Source organism: Humulus lupulus, chromosome 2 (assembly GCF_963169125.1).
Source record: "Humulus lupulus chromosome 2, drHumLupu1.1, whole genome shotgun sequence".
Lineage (NCBI taxonomy): Eukaryota > Viridiplantae > Streptophyta > Magnoliopsida > Rosales > Cannabaceae > Humulus > Humulus lupulus.
This window is the reverse complement of record NC_084794.1, coordinates 105,876,236-105,884,954: the sequence shown is the minus strand read 5'-3', so window position 1 is coordinate 105,884,954 and position 8,719 is coordinate 105,876,236. Positions and strand designations below refer to the sequence as shown.

The 8,719-nt window shown below is 31.0% G+C and overlaps 1 non-coding gene across 1 annotated transcript; it reads left to right on the top strand.

Moving 5' to 3' along the window:
* Positions 1-6,980: 6,980 nt before the first annotated feature.
* Positions 6,981-7,087, top strand: LOC133820715 (small nucleolar RNA R71). Its single transcript, XR_009887116.1, has one exon. It is a non-coding gene; the product is annotated as a small nucleolar RNA R71 (small nucleolar RNA).
* Positions 7,088-8,719: the final 1,632 nt, after the last annotated feature.

Genomic DNA, 8,719 nt, shown 5'->3' with positions numbered 1-8,719 from the left:
TAACAAATAAGATCTAAATTTCTCAAATGCAAAAACAATAGCAAGCAATTCTTTCTCGATTGTGGAATAATTTAATTGAGCATCATTTAAAGTTTTTCTATCATAGTAAATTACATGACGTATTTTTTCAAGTCTTTGTCCTAAGACAGCACCTATAGCATAATCAGAAGCATCACACATTATTTCAAAAGGTATTTTCCAATCAGGTGGCCGAATAATGGGTGCAGTAGTTAATAAATTTTTCAATTTTTCAAAGGCAACATGGCAATTATTATCAAAGACAAGAGCATTTTCTTTTCCAAGTATATGGCATAAAGGCCGAGAAATTTTGCTAAATTCTTTTATAAATTTTGTATAGAAACTGGCATGGCCTAGGAATGATCTAATTTCTTTCACAGTTTTAGGTGGGTGGAGTTTTGAAATAAGATCAACTTTAGCTTTATCAACTTCTCTTCCCTCAGATGAGATTACATGACCTAAAACAATTCCTTTTTTAACCATAAAATGACATTTTTCCCAGTTAAGCACAAGGTTTTTCTCTTTGCAACGAATTAAAATAAGTGAAAGATGGTGCAAACATTCATCAAAGGAAGAACCAAACACAGAAAAATCATCCATAAACACTTCAAGGAATCTTTCAACCATGTCAGAAAAAATTGAAATCATACACCTTTGAAAAGTCGCAGCTACATTGCATAATCCAAAAGGCATGCGACGATAGGCAAAAGTCCTGAAAGGGCAAGTAAATGTAGTCTTTTCTCATCTTCTGTGGCAATAGGGATTTGGTTATATCCCGAATACCCATCAAGAAAACAATAATATGCATGGCCAGCTAAACGTTCAAGCATTTGAACAATAAAGGGTAATGAAAAATGATCTTTTCTAGTAACATTATTTAGCTTTCTGTAAAGAACGCCCTAGACTAATACTTACAAAACATTCGCATAACATGATTTATAAAAGAATACCATCCATTATTAAAGTCTCAGGGGGACTTATTTAAAATCATGCAAGTTGGCGCCATAAGTTTAAAATAAAACATAGGTTTTTATGCAAAGTTCAAAGAAAAACCAAATAATTTAAATACAGAGTCCCACTGATAATTTTAGGAAAGTCTCTTAAAAACAAAACATAATTTAAATGGCGTTCTACGTTGATCGTTTTATCGTCCATAGGATTTGCCCCACGCCATACACCCCATGATGAAAGAACTCCTCACGTCACCACGCGTGCCATAGAGAAAACCTATTTGCTACCTGGAAGGAAAGTAAGGGGGTGAGCTAAAAGCCCAGTAAGGAAGTACAAGCAAATAAGCAAGTAAGAAAAACAACAAACAACCAAACACTAACGTTCATCTAAAACATCATGGTATATCATAACATAATCGTAACATTTCATCATATCATAACATAAATGTAACATTTCATCATATCATAACATAAATGTGACATATCATCATACCATAACATAAATGTGACATATCATCATATCATAACATAAATGTGACATATCATCATATCACAAACATACAGCATACATGATGAGCATGGAACGCTAGTTGTCCATGTCACCCTATGAGGTAAACAGGAGATCACTGGTCCTTGAATAACCTCGGCGCGTCCGCCCTAGGAGTCACGTCTCAATGTCCTTAGTAACTCGTTCGATGTATCTGACATCGTAATCTGTTTGATGTATCTATCGTAATCTGTTTGATGTGAGCTACGTCTCAATGTCCTTAGTAACTCATTCGATGTATCTGACATCGAAATCTGTTTGATGTATCTAACATCCATACACATATCACATTCAACATATCATCACAATAAGGCATTCATAATTCATAACAAATCATTCATACAACAGTCTTACCATTCATAGCATAAAATCATAGAATCTATCTAACTTCCTTACCTCAGGTCCAAGCTAAGAATTTCACAATCTTTCAACGAGCCTATATCATAATCAAAATAACGTTTCTAAGGTTCATAAAAATTACTATTTTGCCCTTCCATACAACTCATGTGTGCATGGGCCATGCACTCATGATAACAGTTACATTAAACATGCAATTATCGACAAAAAGAATAATGCTCGTTCTACCCATTTTACTAACATGATTGTTTTATAAAAATCACATAGTTGAATAATAATCATGATTTTGGACGTAAAAGTCGATTTGCATGTAACATGCATACGTGGGAACATTGCGTAATAAAGACGTTTTTCAAAAACGAAAATTCTACATTTCTTTTATTATTTTAAAATCAATAGACATATTACATGCTTTATTTTCTTAAAATTTCTAAGTTGATTAAATTTCTCAAAAACTTTATTTTATTTTATTTTATCTCAAAATAAAATATGTGACATTTTCATTAAATAAATATTAATTTATCAAGAATTACCCAACAAGCTTGGATTTAATTAAAATACCTATTTTAATATGTTTCTTTAGAAAAATATATTTTGTCATTGTGTTACATAAATGATGTGAAAAATATATTTTAAGTGTGGAAAAAAAAAATACATTTTGATTTAATTTATTTAAGACTTAGTTTTTAAGTAGCAAAAATCCATATGTGACAATTTAATAACAATTGTTAACCTTTTTAAAACAAACTTTCAGCCACCATTTATTTTATTCAAAAATCACAAATAAATAGAGTCTAAATATTTTTCTCAATCAAAATAAAGAAAAATCATTATTTATCAAAATATGCATTCATACCATTAAAATATCATTTTTCAATATTACCATAACTTAGGAAAAATAATTTATTCCAAAAATTATTCAAATTCATTTTTAGTGAAACTTACTTCATATTTTATTACAAAATTCCAGCAACCATTTTTTTATCATTAAAATCACCATATTCAATTTTATAAACTCATTTTTTCTCAAAATTCAATAAAAATTCTGTAGGAAATTAATTGGGTAAAATATCATAACATGAGACTTAAAATCCTCTTTTAATTTCATAAAAATTAACACATTCATCAAGAACATTATTTATGCATGCAACTCATCTTTTTATCAACTTTTACCCAATTATTTTGAAAAAAAAAAGCAAGCTTAATTCTTTGTAAAACTCAACTTTTGTCTTAAAAATGACATAAAATCATTCATGCCTAAAATCTCATTATGCTCTTATAATATGCATGATTCTAATATCACTAACATATTCACATGAATCCTTTTTAAAACCATTTGTTGCAATTCCATGAAAACCAACAAAACACTATCAATGAAATAACATATAGTAATTTATAAGCACCATATTCACATATGCCTTATATTAACCTAACATGTTTCTATCATTATTTTCATACATCTTATAATTTAATCATTCAAAATATAACATGCATCTAACAAAATTTCATGATCAACATATCAAGATTACCACTTATTCTCTTACCCATATATCATAGGTCCTAAAACATGATTCAAATATATTGTAAATCACACAACATATCAAGAACACCCTTGGGTGTACCTAGGCCGAAATCACCATACAAGTATTCATAGATTATTACAATTTTTATATGCATAGCAAAATCAACATCACAACCCTTAAACACAAATCATACTCTCACAAAATCCAAATCCTATACATCAATCCTACCAAAATCAACCATTAGCACCATTAGCAAAACCTCATATACAACCCACCAAAAACAATATAAGGCTAAGGAAAAGACCATTACCTCTCTTGATTGTAAAAATCAAGAACACAAAAGATCAATACCCAAACTCCACACCCTTGTTCAAGCCTAGGGTTTTTATGGGAAAGCCACCATGAGGAGAAGGAAGAACCCAAACACACACAAGAAAATAACACAAATCAATATCATATTATCAAATAAAGAGATTATGCAAAAGAGAAAACAAGAAGACATACTCTAGGAGGGGTTCCTCCTCACCTTCTCCTTCCTTCTTCCTTTCTTTCTTTCTTCCTCTCTCTCTCTCTCTCTCTCTCTCTCTCTAGGTCACGACAGCCACACACACAAGAGCAATGGCTCTTCTCTCCTTTCATAGCCCCTTTATCACAAATCCTCCCATAAAGTCTCCCCTAACACAATAAGGTAAGTTTCCATTTCCCTTTTATTTTTCTTAATTTCTCTTTATTTTGAAAAGATATAAAGGAGTAAAAATATGATCATGCCTATCCCCAAATGATTATGGTCTTCAATTTTTTATTTTTACCATCTTAAGGAAATTATTCCTTTCACACTAGGTCACACGCCCAACTCCCTATTTCCCTTTTCTTTTTTTTTTTTTTTTATAAATAAATTAACCCAAATAAAATCTAAAATAAGGAAACATAAAATGTGTAGAAAATCTACACATGTGCACCATGCTACCATGCACTAACACACACTAAATCACTAGGGTGCATTACTATCTATCATGCACCTTAGTGCATTCCACCATAGCTCACATAATTACCTCATTTGTCACACTTAAATAAAATGTAACACTAATAGTAAAATAACATGTTACACAATTATTCACTTATTAAATTAATTAACCAAAACATTTCTAACAATTAAATAAAATAACAAACAATCAAATAAAACAAATAAACAATTAAATAAAATAACAACACTTAAATAAAACAGTTCATCACACTTAACATTTAAATCAAATAAAGCACAAAATTTAAATAATCTAAAAAATTTTTTTGGTGCACTACACTTTCTATAGTCTATGCACACTCTCCACTCCATTTGTACTCTAGTAGGAATTAATTCATTTTTCTCGTTTTCAACAACTATGATCCCAGACTTCTTAGGCACAACTTGAACTGGACTAACCCATTGACTATCAGAAATAGGGTAAATGATACCTACGTCTAATAATTTAATGACCTTTTCTCTAACTACTTCTTTCATATTTGGATCTAGCCTTCTTTGACATTCCCGAGAGGTTTTATCATTCTCTTCTAGATGGATTCTATGCATACATATGGATGGGCTAATTCCTTTAATGTCTCCAATGGTCCAACCTATGACTTCTTTATATTTTCTAAGGACATCTAACAATTTATCTTCATGTTCTTTATCTAAGGCAGATGCTATGATAACAGGTAAGGTTTCAAACTCTCCTAGAAAAGCATATTTTAAATAATCTGGCAAAGGTTTAAGGTCTAACTTTGGAGGCTCACAAATTGATTGAACGTGATTTAAGGGTGAAAAAGGCTCAACTTTGGTTTCATTTAAGGGTATACACTCTAGAAAAGAATTCACATCATCATTAGAATCATCAACATGCAAGTTCATACCAAAGTATTTTTTCACAAAAGTCAAGTAAGTCATTTCCATCATCTTCACAAATACTGTCTATCATGTTAACTTCATGCAATTCCTCACACTCAACATATTTAGCAACATTAAAAACATTCAATTCAACAGTCATATTTCCAAAAGATAATTTCAAAATACCATTACGACAATTAATGATTGCATTAGATGTAGCTAAGAATGGTCTACCTAAAATGATAGGAATTTGAGCATGCACATTTTCCACGGGTTGAGTATCAAGAACAATGAAGTCAACAGGAAAGTAAAACTTATCAACTTTGATTAAAACATCCTCTATAATGCCTCTAGGAATTTTCACGGAACGATTGGATAATTGAAGAGTTATATAAGTAGGTTTTAGTTCACCATGACCAAGATGCATATAAATAGAATAAGACAATAAATTCACACTAGCCCCCAAATCAAGTAAAGCCTTGTTAATAAAATGATCATCAATAATGTGTGAAATTGTGGGACACCCAGGATCTTTATATTTAACAAGACTTTTATATTGAATAATGGAACTAGCTTGTTCAGTTAAAAATGCATTTTCAGGAACATTAGTGTTTCTTTTTATAGTACAAAGATCCTTAAAAAATTTAGAGTAGGCAGGGATTTGTTTAATGGCATCTATGAAGGGGATATTGATACTAACTTCTTTAAAAACTTCTAAGATGTCATTATATTGGCCGCCTTTTTTAATTGGAAGTAATCTTTGTGGGAATGGGGCTTTTGGAATGAAAGGATGGATTAGAGTTTCCTTGTTTGAAAAGTCATTGGAATTAGAACTAGAAGGTTTACGCTTTTCTTTTTCTTTTTCAACCTTGGGTATGTAATCGGGTTTGACAATGTCCTTTCCGGACCTAAGAGTTGAAATTGATTTTACTTCTCCATTATGACTAGACTTTCCTATCTCATATTGACCTTTTGGATTTGGGATAGGTTGACCAGGTAATGTTAATTTTTCTCTATCAGCTAAAGCAGTAGCGAGTTGTCCTACTTGTGTCTCGAGTTTGGTAATTGATTAAGACTAATTTTGTAGGATTTGTTGAGTGGATTGCATAAATTGTTGTAAAGTATCTTCTAAGGAATGTTTCCTTTGTTGAGGATATGGTTGATTTTGTGGGGCATGAGTTTGATTTTGCGTGTTGTATTGGTGCCCTTGATTCATTTGAGGTTGGTTTTGTCTCCATGAAAAGTTTGGATGGTTTCTTCAATTTGGATTATAAGTGGATGAAAATGGTCTATCATTTGGTTTTCCATAAGCATGAAGAGCATTGGCCTCCTCAGAAAAGGCTTCTTGGTAGGAAGGACATGATTGGGCATTATGGCAAGAACTAGAACATATAGAACAAACATCTTTTCTTGGTTGTATTGGAGAATTTATAGTTTGGCTTATGGCTAAAGCTTCTACTTTTCCCGCTAATTTGTCTAAGGATGTTCTTAAGTCTAATTCATCTTTTACTTCATACCTTCCTCCTCTTTTTGGTGAATTAGTTGACCTAGACCTAGGATCAAAATAATTCCATTGTTGTGAATTGACAGAAAAATCTTCAAGGGCGTCCCAAGCCTCTTGTCCTTGAAATTTTTAAAAATTTCCAATATGCATAGATTGAATCATTTGACGATTAGAGGGAGTCAAACCATCATAAAAATATTTTACAAGTCTCCATTTTTCAAAACCATGATGAGGACATTTTAATAATAAATCTTTAAATCTTTCCCAACATTCATAAAACTCTTTATTATCTTTTTAAAAAAACTCGGAGATTTCTCTCCTTAGACTATCAGTTTTAGACACAGGAAATTTTTTTAGCAAGAATTTATTATAAAGTTGATCTCATGTAGTTATAGACCCCGTGGGAAGGGAATTTAACCAATCTTTTGATTTTTCTTTTAATGAAAAAGGGAACAATCTTAGTTTGACCGACTCATCAGAATTTTTTTGAAATTTAAATGTTGAGCATATTTCTACGAAATCTTTGACATGCATGTAAGGATCCTCTCTATCTAACCCATAAAAAGATGGTAACAATTGAATGATTGATGGCTTAAGCTCAAAATGGGTAGCAGAAGTGGTAGGAAGAACAATACATGAAGGAGTATTAGATGAAATAGGTGCAAAATACTCAAGCAATGTTTTTTCAGGCACACCATTTTCATCAACAGGATTTCTAGTAATATTAGCAATGGGTTCCATGATGCAAAATTTTTTAATAACACTTTCAATTTCAAACAAAGATAAACGTCTTTTTACTAATCGATTTTTAGAGTTACGTTCCCAATGATGCATACAATTTTCACAAACAAGGCAATAAAGATGATCTCAAACAAACAATTGTCTGATGTGGAAGATCAGTTAAAACCGCAACCACAGAGCATACTTAGAATTTTTAGAGATTTCACAACAATATAATCTTTATGGTTTACTTGTCCCCAGACATATTTGATTCCACTTACTCGCACACTACTAACAACTCCCCGAGGTTAATTAGTAGAGGCGGATTGAGAATTTTGTTCAAATTTCCTTTAAGAAAAAATTGCTTATGGTGAAAGGACAAGATCTAGGTTTCTCTTTTTTTTTCAAGTATTTTTTCACAATAATATGATCAAAGAAAAAAAAAAGGTAAAATTAAATAAGACTATCAAAAATTAAGCAAGAGTAGGGAGGCATAGCATGCCTTCAACCATAACAAAAATAAGGTAAAAGTTAGGAGGCACAAGTGCCATCAACTAAAACATAAGATAAAAGACTAGGAGGCAAAATTGCCATCAACTAGTAACTTGCAAAAAAAAAAAATAATAAATAACAACAAGATAAATAAAGAAAATTACAATAAAGGTTAGGAGGCAAAATTGCTGTCAACTAACAAAGATATGCAAGGAACAAAGTTACAACAAAATTAGGAGGCACAAGTGCCATCAACTATAAAAATTTAAAAGATAGATTGATAGGAGGCACAAGTGCTGTCAACTAAAAAAACAATAAATATAACTATATAAGTAAGTTTTTTTTATGGGTGGTAGATGTTAGGAAAATATATATTTGCCTCAATGGAAATGGTAAGAAATTTACTACTCTATGAAAAAAATACAATAGACAAGGATTGATTAAATAAAGTGTTACAACTCTATAACTGAAAATACGAATAAACAAAAGAAGAGAATAGTGAAATACAACTCTAAGCAAAAGATACAAATAAAGTGAAGTGTTTGAAATAAAAGAAATAAAGATTACAAATCTAAACAAAGATACAAGTAAATATAACAAGAATGATGAGAAAAGAAGCAATAGAAGAAAAATAAGAACAAGAACAAAACAATAAGAAACTCTCACTCACAAAACCAAAGTGAAGAGTGTTAGGGATCACAAACTTGAACAAGGTTTGAAACCTTTGTCCAAAAGCTTATTTCCCCC